The sequence below is a fragment of the Crocodylus siamensis genome, chromosome 3, assembly GCF_052110815.1.
Source record: "Crocodylus siamensis isolate JL-2025a chromosome 3, ASM5211081v1, whole genome shotgun sequence".
Lineage (NCBI taxonomy): Eukaryota > Metazoa > Chordata > Crocodylia > Crocodylidae > Crocodylus > Crocodylus siamensis.
The window spans coordinates 155313951-155332820 of NC_143397.1; positions in this window are offsets into that span (position 1 = coordinate 155313951).

An 18870-nucleotide genomic window follows, 5' to 3' on the forward strand; every position below is an offset into this window, starting at 1 on the left:
ATTTTACCAGCCTCTCATTCATAATAATTTTGGTCCCCTGTCATGCTATTTTGGAATGGGCATGGTGAATCTGCACCCACCACAAGGCCTCTTTTCCCTGTGCTACCGGTCAGAGTGAAGAGGAAACATATGTATCTGCTGTGCTGCCCCTTCATGAAAAGAAGACAGCAAAAGTGTGCCCACACTGATGAGGAGAGGGACAGCCCTCCTGGGCACTTGCTGCACAGAAGAATTGAACAAAGCTATCATGAAGGACTACATGCTGGCTAAAATCAATGAAGTCTCGTGTTTTGCCAAGACAACTAACATACTCTTTTCAGAGTACATAAAACTGCACCTTTGACAGAAACAGGAAGCCTTTGGGTATCCCACTTGCTTCCACAGACAAGGAAAAACAGAACTGTGAATCAGTTCTATGAAAAAGAAGTCATGTATTTATACCAAGAGCATTTTAAATCAAACCCTGCAAAGTGCCAAATGGCAAAGTTATTTCTAAATTCTTTGTGTATTAAATTTGGCCAGAGGACAAACATCAGCATCGTGAGAGACTCTGATGAACTCTTTGGCTATCTCTTTTCTCCCACTTATGAGAGCTCATCTCATAAGACTGTCTCGGTAATGAGATAGCCTGCAGGTCTTGGTAGCATGCCAAAGAAGGTTACACACTTGGGTAATACTAACATCTTTATAGCCTGGTTTACCACTGCTTATGTGTGCTTATTTGTGAGCCATGAGGAAGGCTGGAACCCTCTGTTAGGCAATTATTTAGGTGAGCTCAAAAAAGAGATCCTGTCAGATGAACACATCACAGAGTTTGTGTCAGCGGGTCCAAAAATCTATACGTATAAACTGTCAGGAGGAAAGGCCTGCTTGAAGGTTAAAATGATTACCCTGAATGCAGCCAACTGTGAAAAAAACAACTTTGAGACCTTGAAAGATCTTGATCTAGATGATGGAATGAACCCCTGAAGGGACACCCCTAAAACAATTGCAATACAACAGCACTCTTTAATCAGGAACAAAGAGAGGTGGACAATAGAAACCAAGGTCCTTAAAATTAAGAAAGGTATTTATGACAAGAGAGCTCTCACAGAAAACTTTAGCAGCCACCCTAATGGTTTTTGAAGATGGATATGTGCTGGAAGCACCCCTTCTGGTGTATCTTGCAGGGCCTAGCAACTGTGGTAAAAGTTACTTTATAAAAAACCTTTTGGATAATGCTGGTCGAATGCTGTCTGTTATGCCTGAGAATACTGGGTGCAGACAGAAGTGCAGCTCCCTGCTGTAACTGGGAACACTTTGCAGGAAGCCTTCTGAGTAGCAGTGATCCCCAGGAACAAACAGAAGTTCAGTGTTGGTTCCAGGAGGGAGAGGAATCAAGCTCCTGGCTGGAGCCGGCCTCCAGTTTCCCCTAGCTATGGTCCCTCCTCTTTCCTAGCCTGTCCCTGTTTAAGAAGGTTGGGGGAGCAGAGGGAGCTTCTTCTAAGAGTTCCCTAGCCAGTGCTGGAGGGCAGGATAGCCTCCCCCCTATCTCAGGGAGAATCTAATACACCCACCCCACACTCCAGTGGGGGCTGAAAAACTCTCAGACTGAACTTGCTCTGTTCCCTTTCCTTCCTCCCACTCTGAAAACACCAAGAGGCTGGCAAGAAATGCAGACAGCTGTTACAGTTTTGAAACCTCTTCGTCTGACACCTCATGCAATGAGGGTTGAGATTATCACCTGATCAGCCATTTTTGGAGCTGTCTACAGCCATGCACTTGTGTTTGGTAACAGCTATAAACTGCTTTCTGTGGCCAGATTGGGCAGAAATTGTCACTTCTGCCTGTGCCCATTGTGTAGTGCTATAGCTGTTGGCAACCTTTGTATAAAGAACTGCTTTGTCAATATCCTTTTATCAAACTTGTGGAGGAATTGCTGGACAGTCTTAATGCTGATCATTTATGTCTTCCTAATAAAGTTAATATGGTTGTGGTGGATGATTTGATGGACTCTGCTTGTGCGAGTGCTGAAACTAAGAAAACCTTTACCAAGTACATACATCACAGGAATCTAAGCGTCATGTATATAGTTCCAAATGTTTTCTGTCCGGAGAAAAAGAGTTGCACCATTAACCTCAACATAAAACATGTGGTTCTATAAATCCCAGGGATAAGCTACAGATGGTATCCCTCATAAGGCAGATGTACCTGGGCAAAGCCCAGTTCTTTCTAGAAGCTTTTCAGGATGGTACTAAAAAACCTTATGGATATTTGGTGGAAGATTTAAACACTTCTACCCAAGATACTTTTAGATTAAAAACTGGGCTTTTCCCTTCCAACCAGCTGTCTGTTTACACTTGGAAAAAAGCAGTGGCAGGAATAAAAAGAGATAATGTAGGAGTAGACTGTTTTTAGCTCATAAGCCTGCAGAAGGGAAACGTGTCTATCTGAGGAGAAATTTGGTTTTCTTAAAACTGCTTATTCAATCGTTCCCCCAGCAGAGGAAAGCTATATTCTGCTTGACCCTTGATTATTTGGTAGAGGAGAGGCCATTTCAGAAATTGCTCTGAACGCCTTAAAAGAAGTCCCATCAAACCCCACTAAATCCATGTGCTGAAAAAGAGGTGCAGAATCATAAAAATCCAAAGTAATACAAGACTGTCTCTTAAAAGAAAGAAGCAGCTGGTGAAACAGTCTGGGAGATTTATCAGACCCCTGTTAAGTTTTGCCATCCCTCTGATTATGGGACTTTTTAGCAAGCAGTGATTGAAAAAGTCTACTAGGTGCCCAGTCACTAGCTGGAGCATGTAAAGACTCCTCTCCCACCTGAGGAAACTATAGGAACTGAGGCAAACCATTTTTTGGATGCTGAAATGAGGGACATTCTTCAAAGGCAGTGTTTAGTCAAATATGATAATGCTTAACTGCATTTCATAGATTTCATAGACATTTGGGCTGGAAGGGACCCCAGAGGATCATGGAGTCCAGCCCCCTCCCCAGGGGCAGGAAGTCAGCAGGGATCATAGGATCCCAGCAAGATAAGCAGCCAAATGTGTCTTGAAGGTGTTCCAAGTGGGCGCTTGAACCGCCTTTGGTGGCAGTCTATTCCAAACCTTGGGGGCTCGGACAGTGAAGAAGTTCTTTCCCATGTCCAGCCTGAAGCAGTCACAGTCGAGTTTGTGACCGTTCGATTTTGTCATCCCTTGGGGTGCTCTGGTGAACAGACATTCCCCCAGATCCTGATAAGCACCCCTGATAAACTTATAGGTGGCCACCAGATCACCCCTGAGCTTTTCCAGGCTGAATAGCCCCATTGCTCTCAGCCTCTCATCATAAGGTCTGTTTTCCTGACCTCTGATCATGTGCATGGCTCTCCTCTACACCCTCTCAAGCTTCTCCACATCCCTTTTGAATTGTGGAGCCCAAAACTGGACACAGTACCCCATCACCAAGGCTGAGTACAGCCGGAGAATGACATTCTGGGAACTGCTTGAGAAGCATGTATGGATGCAAGCCAGCATTTTGCTCACTTTACTAGCTGCAACATCACACTGAAGGCTCATGTTCATCTTGATCCCCAAGTCCCTTTCATCTGTAGTGCTAACCAGCATATAACCATGGTGCAGGTTTTTCCTCCCAAGGTTTTTCGGTGTTGAACACCATCAGGTTCTTGTCCACCAATTTCATGAGTCTGTCCATATCTACCTGGATCACCCTCCTATTCTCAGGTGTGGATGCTTTACCCCAGAGTTTGGTGTCGTCAGCGAACTTGGCCAATCCGCTTTTGACACCAATGTCCACATCATTGATGAAGTTGTTAAACGGTATAGGCCCTGGGATAGAGCCTTGTGGGATGATTGGCTCCTGTTGACCACCACTCTCTGGGTCCTACCGCAGAGCCAGTTCCCTAGCCAGCGGATTGTGGTGGATGTCAAGGCCACAGTTAGCCAATTTAGCCAAGAGGCGATCATGGGATACAAGATCAAAGGCTTTTTTAAAGTCGAGTTATACAATATTGATCTCTTCCCCCTTGTTCAGGTGACATGTCAACTGGTCATAAAAGGTATGCTGCTGTTCTTCAAAAATACTTGGGGTAAATGGAGCAGGATGACCTGGACAGAGGAAAGTTAATCCTGTTTCTGCCAGAACAGAACCCCTAGAAGCCCCAAATGTATCCTTATCCTGTTGTTCAGGAAGTGTTGGATAACCTTCATGCTTAATATAGGAAAAATGCTAAAGTGTTGCTCAGCAAGCCAAACCAGCACAAGCATATTTTTCCTTGGGATGATCAAAAGGGGTTTGTATACAAAGGAATGGTAGCATGCTTAATTTAGTCTCGGGAATCCTTTAGACTTGCACTGCTTCTCGTAAGTGCTCACTTAAAGATTGGGACAACTTTATGAAAGCCATGGCTGAGCTGAATGTACTGTGTTCTGACATAGGCAATGTCATGCATTGAGATCTTCTGGAACACTGGAAAGCAGCTACCAAGGACCAAGAAACACCAAGCTCACCTCACCTCACCAAGCAGCAAAAATTCTTGAAAAGCAAGTGGCTTGCCCTGTCAAGTTTTACACTTTTCTATAAATTTTTCTATAATGCTTCAAAATGTTGTCTACAACATGTTTTTTTAAAATGGCACTGGGTAAAAGGGAAATGCACATGAATTTAAAAACAAAACAAAACAAAACAGCTACCTGTATTCTTTATTTAGACACAATGTCCATGGAAGTCATTGCAAGGCACACATGTCTGGGCCTGTTGAAAAATATTTTCGGCAGGTCCAGCCATGTAAAAAGTTTTACATTTATTTTTTACAAACTGCACCATTATCTGTTGTTTTTTTTTTGTACTAAATCACTAGAATACAATTTTAAAATGTGTTCAAATGATAGCCCTTCTGTTACAGTGCTGCAGGATAAACACGCAGTGATATCTGCAGGCAACAGAGTGGTGTTCTTGTAGCTGTTTCATCTGAAAAGTGGTTCTGATAGTGTTCTTATTTAGATTTTATAAACATTAGGGCCAGAAGGGAATTCACGAGAGCATTGAGTCCAGCCCTCTTCTCAAGGGGCAGGAAGTCAGCTGGGGTCAGATCACCCCAGCAAGATAAGCATTCAAGTATTTCTTAAAGGTATCCAGAGTAGGTGCTTGCACCACTTCTTGGGGGAGTCTATTCCAGATTCTGGAGTCTTGGACAGAAAATAAGTTTTTCCTTATGTCCAGTCTAAAACAGTCTTCCAGCAGTTTGTGGCTGTTAGTCCTTGTCTTCCCTTTGGGTGCCTTGGTGAACAGATGCTCTCCCAGTTCCTGATACACACACCTTATATACTTATAGGTTACCACCAACTCACCCCTGAGCCTTTACTTCTCCAGGCTAAAAAACACCGTGCCTCTCAGGCTCTTCTCATAAAGCCTATTCTCTTTACCTCTAATCATGTATGTGGCTCTCCCCTGGACTCTCTCAAGATTCTCCACATCCTTTCTAAAGTGTGAAGCCCTGAATTGGAGGCAGTACTAAAACTATAGCCTCACCAAGGCTGAGTAAAGCAGGAGGATGACTTCTTGGGTCTTGCTTGAGATGCATTGGTAGACGCAAGCCAGAGTTTTATTTGCTTTGCTGGCTGCAGCATTGCATTGGTGGCTCAAGTTCATCTTGTGGTCAATTATGACCCCCAAGTCACTTTTGGTCATGGTGCTAGTAAGTGTCGCACTGCCAAACCTATATGTATGATGTTGGTTTTTTTCTCCCAAGGTGGAGCACTTTGCATTTCTCCATGTTGAATGTCATCAGATTTTAACCTGCCCACCTTGCCAGCCCATCCAGGTCAGCCTGAATTTCCAGCCTATCCTCTAGCATGACTGTTTTTCATAGATTCATAGGTGCTAGGGTCGGAAGGGACCTCAATAGATCATCGAGTCCGACCCCCTGCATAAGCAGGAAAGAGTGCTGGGCCTACATTACCCCAGCTAGATACACATCCAACCTTCTCTTGAATACCCCCAGGGTAGGGGAGAGCACCACCTCCCTTGGGAGCCCGTTCTAGACCTTGGCCACTCGAACTGTGAAGAAGTTCCTCCTAATATCTAATCTAAATCTGCTCTCCTCCAGCTTGTGGCCATTATTTCTTGTAACCCCCGGGGGCGCCTTGGTGAATAAATACTCACCAATTCCCTTCTGTGCCCCCCTGACGAACTTATAGGCAGCCACCAGGTCGCCTCTCAACCTTCTCTTGCGGAGGCTGAAAAGGTCCAGTTTCTCTAATCTCTCCTCATAGGGCTTGGCCTGCAGGCCCTTAACCATACGAGTGGCCCTTCTCTGGACCCTCTCCAGGTTATCCGCATCTTTCTTGAAGTGCGGCGCCCAGAATTGCACGCAGTACTCCAGCTGCGGTCTGACCAGCGCCCGATAGAGGGGAAGTATCACCTCCTTGGACCTATTTGTCATGCATCTGCTGATGCACGATAAAGTGCCATTGGCTTTTCTGATGGTTTCGTCACACTGCCGACTCATGTTCATCTTGGAGTCTACTAGGACTCCAAGATCCCTTTCCACTTCCGTGCCACCCAGCAGGTCATTTCCTAGGCTGTAGGTGTGCTGGACATTTTTCCTCCCTAGATGCAGCACTTTGCATTTCTCCTTGTTGAACTGCATTCTGTTGTTTTCTGCCCACTTGTCTAACCTGTCCAGGTCTGCTTGCAGCTGTTCCCTGCCCTCCGGCGTGTCCACTTCGCCCCATAGCTTAGTGTCATCTGCAAACTTGGACAGAGTACATTTCACCCCCTTGTCCAAGTCGCTGATGAAGACATTAAAGAGTATCGGTCCAAGCACCGAGCCCTGCGGGACCCCACTGCCCACACTCTTCCAGGTCGAAACCGACCCATCCACCACAACTCTCTGGGTGCGACCCTCCAGCCAATTCTCCACCCACCGGACTGTGCAGTCATCCAAGTCACAGCCCCTTAACTTGTTCACCAGTATGGGGTGGGATACCGTGTCAAAGGCCTTCCTGAAGTCCAAGTATACAACATCCACCCCTCCTCCTGCGTCGAGGCGTTTTGTGACCTGGTCATAAAAAGAGACTAGATTGGTCAGGCACGATCTACCTGCCACGAACCCGTGCTGGTTTCCCCTCAGCATAATTTGTCCTGCCGGGCTCTCACAAATGTGAGCCTTGATAATTTTCTCAAAGATTTTGCCAAGGATGGAGGTGAGACTGACTGGCCTATAGTTACCCGGGTCCTCCTTCCTCCCCTTCTTGAAAATGGGAACCACATTGGCCCTTTTCCAGTCCTCCGGGACTTGACCCGTGCGCCACGAGCGTTCAAATATTCCAGCCAGTGGCTCTGCAATGATGTCGGCCAGTGCCTTCAGTACCCTCGGATGGAGCTCATCCGGGCCTGCCGACTTAAAGGCATCCAGTTCCTCCAAGTGACCCTGCACCACCTCAGGGTCCATGCATGGAAGTCTGGTGCCTTGCTGCTGCCTCCCTACACTCCCAGTGAGAGACTTGTCATGCCTCTCACTTAGGAACACTGAGGCGAAGAACTCGTTGAGGAGTTCAGCCTTGTCCCCTCTGTCCGTCACCAATTGTTTCTGCCCATTTAGCAGGGGTCCTATTCCTCCCTGGGCCTTCCTTTTACTCCCTATATATCTAAAAAACAATTTCTTATTGTCTTTTACTTGGGTTGCCATCCTCAGCTCCATGGTAGCTTTGGCCTGTCTAACTGCCTCCCTACAAGCACGAGCAGAAGAGGTATATTCCTCTTTGGTGATCTCTCCCTGTTTCCACTTTTTATGTGCTCCCCTTTTGGCCCTTAGTCTGCCCAGGATTTCTCTGGTCAGCCAGGGAAGCCTCCTGGCCCCTTTCCCTCTTTTACCTCGCACAGGGATCGTCTCGCTTTGTGCGAGAAGGATAGCTTCCTTAAGGCACAGCCACCCTTCTTGGGCTCCCATCGTTTCAAAACTACTACTCTGCAGTGCATCCTTCACTAATCGCCTGAGTTTGCTGAAATCAGCTTTCCTAAAGTCCAGCACGTTCACCCTACTGGTTACCTTACCCACTCGACGCCTTATGTTGAATTGTACTTTTAGGTGATCACTGTCCCCCAGATGGCTACCGATCTGTAGGTCCCCTACTATGTCATCCCCCGTTGCCAATACCAGATCCAGTAAGGCATTCCCCCTAGTGGGACCATGTACCTCCTGCGTCAGGTGGAGGTCCTGTACACAGGTTAGAAACCTGCGTGAGCGGTGGGACTTTGCTGTCTGTGTCTCCCAGCAGATGTCCGGGTAGTTTAGGTCCCCCATGACCACCGCCTCTTTAGCTTTTATGGTCTCTGAGAGTTGCCTCAGGAGCCCCAAATCTATTTCTTCCCCTTGATGTGGGGGTCTGTAGCAGACCCCTACCACCAAATCCTTTTCTCCTTGCCCCCCATGTAGCCTAACCCACAGTCCTTCTACTTTCTCATCCTTTGATTCTGTCTTGATGAGGGTTGATGTATATTGCTCCTTAACATAGAGCGCAACCCCTCCCCCCCTTTTCCCCACTCTGTCCTTTCTGTACAATCTATAGCCCTCAATATGTACCGCCCAGTCGTGGGATGGATCCCACCAGGTTTCCGTCAGCCCCACTAAGTCGTAGTCGTTTAGTGCAACCAGGAGCGCTAGTTCATCCTGCTTGTTCCCCATGCTCCTAGCATTAGTATATAGGCACTTGAGCCCTGTGACTGGTGCTTTTGCTACCCCCTCGCTCCAAGTCCTAAAGGGCTTTTTGTCTCTAACCTTCCCGTTCCTTACCTGTGCCGTATTGCTGTCCACCCCCTGCCTTTCACGTTCCCAAAGCTCTCTTTCTTCAGGCTGGGCTGTCCTTGTGGGTGCCACCTGGTTTGGTGGTCCACAGCCTCCCCCACCCTCATCTTCCCCTCCCCCCGACGAGCCTAGTTTAAAGCCCGCCGGAGGAGATCCGCCAACCTGGAAGAAAACACACGCTTACCTTTGGGGGACAGGTGAAGCCCATCCCAGCTGAGCATGTCCCTCGTTGTAATGTGTGGGTCATTGTCCAGGAAGCCGAAGCCTGCCTCGAGACACCACTGCCGAAGCCGCCAGTTGGTCTCTCGGATGCAGTTCTCATGCCGTCTTCCACGTCCGTTCACTGGTAGGATGGAAGAGAATACCACCTGTGCACCAAATTCCCTCAGCACGCTGCCGAGAGCCTGGTAGTCCGCCATCAGGTGATCGGGGGTTCTCCTGGCCGCATCATTAGTACCCACATGGACAAGGACCATGGGGTAGTAATCGGTGGGCTTGATCCTGGCCTGGATTACCTCTGTCACATCCTGAATCTTAGCTCCAGGCAGGCAGTAGACCTCTCGTGCTGAAGGGTCCTGGCGACAAATGGGCCCCTCCATACCTCTCAGGATGGAATCGCCTATAACGAGCACGCGTCTCCTCCTCTTCTGGGTCCTCTCGGATCTCTTGATCTGTTTGGAATGTGAAGAATGTGGCATTTCCTCCTGCCCAAGGGTTTTCTCCTCCCTTTCCATCTCCTGCAGAGTCGCCAAGGCCACAATTTGGTGTCATCTGCTAACTTAGTCCATTTCTGACACCCAAATCCAAATCATTTATGAAAATATTAAATAGTACTGAGCCCTGGGGGATGTCACTGGTCACCATGCTCCATTTTGACTCAGTTTCATCAATTACCACGCTGTGGGTCTGACCATGGAGCCAGTTTCCCAGCCATCAGACTGTAAGGTTGTTGAGGCCGCAGTTTCCTAACTTTACCACAAGAACATCATGGGAGACCAAGTCAAAGGTGTTTTTGAAATCCTAGTGACATAAACCTCTTCTCCTTTGTCTGGGTGATGCATCACTTGGTCATAGCAATAAATGACAAAAAAAACCAAAAAACTTTGGTGAAAGACCACACCTTTTGGGTGGTGGCCATATGGGTCAGAAAAACTCCCTGTTGTCCCAATCCATCAGGTAAACTTCCAGCCAGTGTTCTCCAGGCTGATTATGTGAGTGTGTGTTACCAGCTAAGCTCTGAAGTCCTCAAGACACCTCAGCCTTAAGGAGCCATTTACAAGGGAACACATGTAAGAAAGTCCCTTTTGCATAAGGGTCTGTGGCTAAAACCCAGAAGAGCTGTTCTGTGTCCATCTTCTTATGTAGTCAAGCAGGACATTTCTCCTCTTGTTTATCTCTATAATTTCATCAAAGTCCCCATACATAATCATGACAGTGGTGGGTAAAACCCCAACAAATCATATATCTGCTCTCAGGTTCTTGGTTTTAATCAGTGAATAATGGTTAGCAAATTCCTGATCAGGAGGCAAGTCAAAGGCAAGCAAGGCCTACTCTTGGACAAACACCTCACGACTGATTGGCAGGATGTGGTTTTATATGTTTACCAGATGTCTGCACCAGATGTATTCTGTCATGCAGGTACCATTCTCAAAATCTGGCTGTAGTGGTTTTGCTGTGCTTTGTTCTCCGTCAATTTGTGGGACAGCAAAATTAATATCATAATGTTTAAAGTTGAAGGGGTTCTTCACATGCTGAAGGCATCATTATCCATGAACCTGATGATGACAAGTTTGGGCAGCTGTCCCCAAAATAGATTCTCCTAATTACTGACCTAGCTGCCTGTTGGGATGCCAAGCACTTCCATGACTACTCAGTCTATGTGTTATTTAGCACTGGACATAAGCAAGGCTTAAAAATGGTCTACCTAACACCCAGGGCTACCCTCACTTTCTTCACAAAAATGAGGTGGATGTGATTTGTAGTTTACACTCTCTAGCCACCAGGGCACCCATCAAACAAGGTTTCTTTACCGTGAGTCAGTTTAACTTTAATAGTCATGCCTTTCAACAGAATTTTTTCTTGAAAAAAACAAATAAATGTAGAGATGGCCTAGCAGTTCTGTCTTTCTGTTCTGGACCATCAGGTTTGCCTGCCTCCTAAATCCATGAAAACCATTACACAGAATGACTGCTTCATGTTGTCTGGGAGAGTCTTTGTAAAACAGGCCAGCAGAAAATCAGACAGTGAGCCTCCCATTGCTGTAGTTGAGCACCAATTCAATGAAGGCTCAGGAAAGATAACAGTTGTTGCTCTGGTTTATGAGATGATACCCCAGAGTGACATCCAGCTGGCTGAAACTAAAGATCAGTGGGTAATTCACCAGGCCACAGTGGCCCCATCTTCAAGATCAGTTCTGCCACTGTTACAGGACACATCTTCATATAATGCTAGGTCACTGTAGAAACATGCTATTGTGACATGGCATCTGTAGGCAAAAACTATGATGTTGCACCTACATGGCCATAGTGAAGCACTCCTTCTGTATAGTGCACTGCTACAGCAATGTAGCAGCTAAAAATAACAGTGTGCCTTGCACATGGAACAGTTTGGGCTGTTACAGCCCTATTGGAAGTACTAAATGATGGCATAGTAACAACGGCACAATAGGGGCACATGTAGATGTGTCAACAGTCTTCCAACAAAGGTCCATCAGTGTGATGTTCAAATCCATATAATCTACACCATTCCCAATAACGAAAAAGTCAAGGGGGAGAACTCTGTAATAGCAAACAGTGGGCGATCTCAACATACAGGCTTGTCTCCATGCTGACCTGTGTAGGGACAATTTGAAACAACTCCAGTTCAGATTTGGTACATTCTTCAGACACATTGAGCATGTCTACACATGCATTTGATCTGAAACCAGTTTACTCATGAATAGACTACTACACATGCAGGGAAGTGGGAGCAAACTGCTCCCGCTTCCTCGGGCCCTGCAATGGACCCCTACTGCCACCAGGCAGAGTTCTAGGCTCCCCCTTGCTGCTAGATCAGGGGCTGGTGGTGAACACTGGACCAAGAGACAGCTGTCTCCTGGATGGGGCTGCCACATTATACTCTGCCCCCAGGGGTTGCCTGCTGCCAGCGTGGGGACAATGCCCCCCTGACCCAGCAGCAGGGAACTCCTGGCCCCAACTCCCTGGTTGGGGGCAGGGGACATGGAAAGAGCTGCAGGGGAGGGGCAGCTCACAGCCCCCTACCCCAATCCACCACTGGGACAGCTAGCAGCTAGCTTCCTGCTAGGTGCCCCACTGGAAAATCAGGGTAGGAGGCTGAGACCTATCCCACCCCTGCAGGTTTTTCCAAGCCCTGTACCTCAATCACTCAATCAAGGCACAGGTCTGGGACCTGCCCCTGACAAGGATGGTTCCTAGCCTCTACCCTGCACATGGAGCAGAGGCTTGGGAGCCTGTTTCCTGCTCAGCTGAGTGACCATGCAGCTGGGTGGGGAACAGGATGGGGAGGTTGTTCCCTGATCAGCTTCACACTCATAGAGCTGAAGGGGAAACAAGCTCCCCAGCCTGTTCCCCACCCAATTTCATGCTCACAGAGGTGGAAGGGGAACAGGCTTTCTCTCCCTCACCAGCAGGGTGCTCCCAGTGCTGGCCCCACAGTTGTGGAATTCTCACTGAGAGATAAGGACCTCCCAGGGATGGCCCCATGACTGGCGAGCTGGTGCTGGGAGATAAGGATCTCACAGCCCCATCGCTCCCTGATCATGATCTCAGAACAGAGGGGTTTGGAGCTCCGTGCTGCTGGGGCAGGGGAACATAGTCCCTACCTGCCTTAGCACCAGGCAGCTCCCGGGAGCAGGAAGCAATCTCCCATCCTCTGGTGGACAGCTGACTAGGAAAAGATTTGCTCCAGGTCAGGTGTCTACATGAGTGCTACTGCACCATTACTAATCAAAAGTAAATTTGCTATTTGAATTTGTAGGCAGCAAATTTAGTCACGATTAGTGAGGTTTACTGCGTAGTAAGCTTGTGCACCTGTAGATGCACATACTTAGTGAGCATTAAACTATGCTACTGCACAGTTAAGCACCTTGTGTAGATGTACCCACTATGAACAAAAGCCATGGTGATTAAAATGTATGTTTATTTTCTCCAGGAGAGCACTATTTCCTTCTCTCAGGCAGCTGCTGCATGGTCTTCTGTGTATGGCTAACTCATTGTCTTACCCTCTCTTTTTAAGGAGTTGGGGTGGGTCTGTATGTCAAAAGCAATATGTATCTGTCTTTAAGTTTCCTTCTTTTAATATACATGAGACCAGACCCTTTACGGTTGCTGACTTGTCCACCTTACCTAGAACAGCTTGGGAGATATTGCCAGCCATGTCTTTGACTATGTTTTGAGCCACATTTTTTATGTGGGGCTTAATAATATCCAGGCCCCTTTTTCAAAAGTGGGACAGATTTCCTAAAGAGACTGCAGAATATGCCCCGCGCATGAATCCCATACATTATGGGCACTGTCTGAAAACTGAGGAGACCACACCCTGCCTGGGCTTTATAATAATTTCTGTACAAGGTAGGGTCGCCATAATTTTTTACAGTCACCATTTTGCTTTTACTTATTTTAAAACCCCAAAGTCATCTGGGGCTGCAGATGAAGCTTAACGATCACCCTGCCAAAGCAAAATGAGACATGTCTGTTCTGATCTGTCTTTATTTCAATGTTGATAGTGTCAATGTGATGCTGATTCATAGGGACATAATAAGGCTTGTCATATGTGATGGTGAAAAACTCATTGTTTCTTCCATGGACAGGAACACAGTATAACAAGGGAACTGGAATCTCCCTGACAAGCTGATGTTCTACAATGTCCATGTAGAGATAAATTAATTGAATCCTCCAGTAATATCAGCTATGAAGGATTTTTTTTAAATGGTGGAACCTGGCAGCAACCCCAAAATATTGACTAGCTCACCACCAATAGAAGAAGCATAAGAGCTATCACTAGGTTTAAGTATCATTTTTCTACTCACATGATCATAGTTCATAACTAATTTGGGTGGGGTTGGGTGGCTGGCAATAATATGGTTCAATTGATCCAACAGTTCTGCGATGAATGACTAATACCCTCAATGCAGGATATAACCCCATTTCTTAGCCCTGGATATGACTGCAAAAGGGGCAACTTCTTTGATTCTGGTCCAGCTGTGTGGGTATTATATTTCTGCTAATCCTACCTCACAGCTCCCCATGAGTTCCAGAGGTTTAATCAGCTGTATTAGTAAAGTTCAAGCTGGTGTTCTGCAAGAAAATCCTGGTGCTGGCATTGCTGGGCAAAGTGACATAAAAGCTGCCATCTCTTATCTTGTCCTTCTAGCAGAAGTAATAATTTTTTTTTTACCCCTAAACTTTGCAAACTTGGGAGGCTTCAACCCAGCTGCTAAATTTAGCTATATACCCCTACCATTTTTTATGGTATGTGGCTACATACCCCTACCACTTTTATGTCATTTTTTTCTCCTATTTCATTTTGCAGCTAGGACATTTTCAACCCTGTAAACTCCTTCTTGTTTGGGGTTCACTTTCTATAGTTCTTCATGGTAAATGAAACCAACACTTGATTTATCTCCACAATCTTTTAAGTGGTATACAGGGGTCTGTACCCTTCTATCAACTTATCCATTATGAAAATGTAATTGATGAATGTTTGTTCATAACCTTTTCCAAATCTCCCTTTGGTTCTAGACACCCTCACATGAGAGTGATCTCCCTCACATGATCTCCTGTTCTGAACAGGGGTGCTGCTTTTTACATTTTTTAAATAGTTCCCACATACTGATTTCCATACCTGAGGAGAGTTGGAGGAGTTAACATCAGCAGGTCCGGCACGTATAGTTCTGTGAAAGCTGTGGTTGTAGCTCTTATATAAACTCTGATAATACATCAATGTAGCAAAAGGTGTTTTGGTCTGTAAAAGACCTCCACATCTTTGATTTTAATGTTCTGTAAACCGCTCTACAACCACTGCTTTCACTTTGTTATTTTTAACAAAATGGTGGACATTATGTTTTAAACTGCTTCAACAGTTTGCTTAAAGGCTTGTTTAAAAATTCTGTCCCCTGATCAATCTGTATTTTTCAAGCTACACAACTCTCTGTGAAAATGGGTTTAAAGGACCAGGATATCTCACCCACTGACTTGTCTTTTAGGTCCATAGTCCACGCATACTTTGATAATATGTCTATCACCATTAAGATGTACTTTAACCTACAGCTGTGTTTGGGGAACTGTTGTGTATCCACCAAATCTGCCTGCCATTGTGCATACACATCTGAAATAACAGTCTTGTTTATTTTAAAATATCTTCTTACCAGCTTGTGTAGGGTGTAAGAGTCCTGATCTGAAAGCCAGGTGCTCAGTTGGCTTCTATTCAGAATCTTATTCTGCCTTTTGGCTGCCTTGTAAAGTGAGTTCATCCCACCAAAACTCATAATTTCATAGTTAGTAGGGTCAGAAGGGACCTGAGCAGATCATCAAGTCCAACCCCCTGCCATGGGCAGGAAAGGATGCTGGACCCCAGCAAGGTGATTGTCAAGCCTTGTCTTAAAGACCCCCAGGGTAGGAACCAGCACCACTTCGCTTGGAAGTTGGTTCCAGATCTTAGCCATCCTAACGGTGAACTAGTGCCTCCTGATGTCTAATCTGAATTTGCCCTCTGCCAGCTTCTGACTGTTATTTCTAGTCACTCCTGGTAGTGCTTGGGGGAACAGGGACTTCTCCAATGCCTGCTGGTCCCCTCTGACTAGTTTGTAACAGGCCACTAGATCTCCTCTCAGCCTTCTCTTTTGGAGGCTGAACAGGTTCAGGTCCTGTAGCCTGTCCTCGTAGGACCTGCCCTGCTGCCCCCAATCATGTGAGTGGCCCTCCTGTGGACCCTCTCCATTCTGTCCACATCCCTCTTGAAGTGCAGTGCCCAGAACTGGACGCAGCACTCCAGCTGCAGCCTTACCAGTGCCTCATAGAGGGAGAGGATCACCTGCTTGAGATGCATCTGTGGATGCATGACAAGGTGCAGTTGGCCTTCCTGACTGCAACCCCACACTGCCTAACCATATTCATCTTGGCATCAATGATGACTCCAAGATCCTTTTCCCTCACTGCACTGATGAGAAGGGAATTCCCCAGCCCGTAGATATGCTGCTGGTTCTTCCTCCCCAGGTGCAGCTCTCCAGCCAGTTGGTGACCCATTTGACTATGTATGTGTTGACACCACAGTCCCCCAGTTTCTTAATGAGAACGGGGTGAGAGACAGTGTTGAAGGCCTTCCAAAAGTCCAGAAAGACTACGCCCACTGCTACCCCTGCATCTAAGGATTTGGAGACCTGGTTGTAGAAGGCCACCAGGTTGGTCTAACAAGACCTGCCTCTAATGGACCTGTGTTGGTTACCCCTAAGCATAATCTCCCCCGCTGGCCCCTCATGGACATGTGCCAGAATAATTCTCTCAAAAAGCTTACCCAGGATTGAGGTAAGACTAACTGGCCTATAGTTCCCCAGGTCCTCCTTCCTCCCTTTTTTGAAGGTGGGAACCACAATGACCCTCTTCCAGTCCTCTGGCAGCACACCAGAGCACCACGAGTGCTTGTAAAGCTGTGCCAGGGGTCCTGCAATGATTTTAGCTAATTCCCTCAGCACTCTGGGGTAGAGATCATCTGGACCAGCTGATTTAAATACATCCAGTCCCTCCAGAAGTTCCCTGACTAGATCCTCACTGACCCTTGACCTAGGTGCATCTCCCCTGTGGCCTGAGGGGGCTGAGTAGGGGGGCTGATCTGGTCCCTGCTCAGGAAAATGGAGGCAAGGAAGTCATTAAATAGGTTAGCTTTGTCATCTGGTATGATGACCAAATTTCCTACCGTGTCTTGCAGGGGCCCCACGTTACCCGCTACCTTCTTTTTGCCCCCTATGTATTTAAAAACAGACTTCTTCTTGTCCTTGATCTGGGGAGCTAGTCCCAGTTCCATCTCTGCCTTGGCCTTCCTGACTGCCCAAGCAACGCAGTATAATCCTCCCTAGTGATGGCCCCTCCCTTCCATTGGGTGTACGCCTCCCTTTTAGCTAGAAGACATTCCCAGATGCTTTTGGTGAACCATGGGGCCATTTGTGTTCTCCTGCTCCCTTTGATCTGTGTTAGGATTACCTCCTTTTGGGCTTGGAGGATAGTCTCAAGGAGCAACCAGTCTTCTTGGACACCTGGCTCCCCTCCCCTCCGGGACCTCATTGCTTCCCCAACTATTCTCCTTAGCTCATTGAAGTCTGCCCTCCTGAAATCTAGGGCTGCTGCCTTGCTGTAGGCCTTTGCCACCTTGCGCTGGATGGTGAATTACAGCAGGCAATGATCATTGTTGCCCAGGTGGTTGAGCACCCACAGCCCCCTCACCAGGTCGTCACCCGTGGCCAGCACCAGGTCCAATAAGGCGTCTCCCCTGGTGGGATTAGATGAAGGTCCTGCATTTGGGCTAGGAACCTACGTGAGTGGTTAGACCTGGCTGACTGCTCTTCCCAGCAGATGTATGGAAAGTTCAGGTCACCCATGACGACCACGTCCTTTGACCAAACTACCTCTGTGAGCTGACTTAAGAAGTCCTGGTCTAGCTCTTCTCCTTGGTTGGATGGTCTATAGTAGACCCCCACCGCTAAGTCTCTTTCCCCTCGACTGCCTTGAATTCTAACCTAGAGCACTTCAGATTGCCCCTCCTCTGACTCTGTGGTACCTGGTGAGGATGTGTATTCCTCCGTACTGTACAGCGCCACACCCCTGCCTTTCCTCCCTGTCCTGTCCCTCCTGTACAGCCTATAGCCCTTGATATTAACCACCCAGTCATGCGTTGCATCCCACCACATTTCAGTGAGCCCAACTATGTCTGGGTTGGTGTCAGATAGCAGGAGGGTAAGCCTCTCCTGCTTGTTTCCCATACTACGAGCATTTGTGTAGAGGCATTTGAGGCCTCCTGTGGATGTGTGCACTGGCCCTCTAATCACAGTGTTGCCCTGGCCCCTATTGCTTTCCTGTATATATGTTCCGCTCGTAGGTCTAGGTTGGTACTTGTGAGTGCTGCTTGGTTTAACTGTCCAAGGCTTCCTCCTCCCTCATCTTTCCCTTCTCCTGACAAGCCTAGTTTAAAGCCCGCTGGAGGAGAGCCACCAACCTAGAAGAGAACACACGCTTACCTTTAGGGGAAAGGTGGAGCCCATCCCACCCAAGTATATCTTTCGTCATGATGTGAAGGTCATTGTCAAGGAAGCCAAAACCCACCTCAAGACACCATTCCCGAAGCTGCCAGTTGTTCTCTGCGATGAACGTCTCATGCTGTCTTCCACGTCTGCTCACTGGTAGAATAGAAGGAAAACCCTGCTTCCCTGGGAGTGTTATAAATTTTCTTTAACATAGCCTCTTATGTAAACATGGCTGGTGACCACAGTGCCCTTCACTAACTTGTATGGTTGATTCAAATGCCTCACAAAAAATTTAAACCACCATTAAACAAGGTTTATTAATCAGGTAATGAAATACAATATTTACAGCAATCTGAAAGTTATGAAAACAGCAGGCAAGAAAGTGTCGTTTTCAGGCTTGTCTTGAATGTTTCTCTCTCAGAAATGAAAAAAAAAGTTCATGAATGAGACCTTTACTCTCAGAGGTCTACTGGTGTGTAGGTTTTGAAAGCGCTCTATGAAGCTGTCATCTATCTGCAAAGAGTTTGCAATCAGCACAATCCCACACAATTAAAATAGAAAACTCCCCCCGCCCCCCAAAAAAATCTAGATTAGTTACCTTAGCAGAGCCCCTTTGGGCAGGATTGTCCAACACCTCCATGGTTTCCAACCACAGCTCTGATACCAGCTATTGGGGTTCTGTCATGGTCATTTGGCCTGTTTGGGAGTCTGGGAATCTGTCTCAGCCACCCAAATCTCACCCACTGTTTCTGAGAGACCCCCAAAACAGTGTCTGGGGTTCCAGTCTAGCTCCCACCCCTGTACTTTCTTCAGTTGGTTCAGTGCT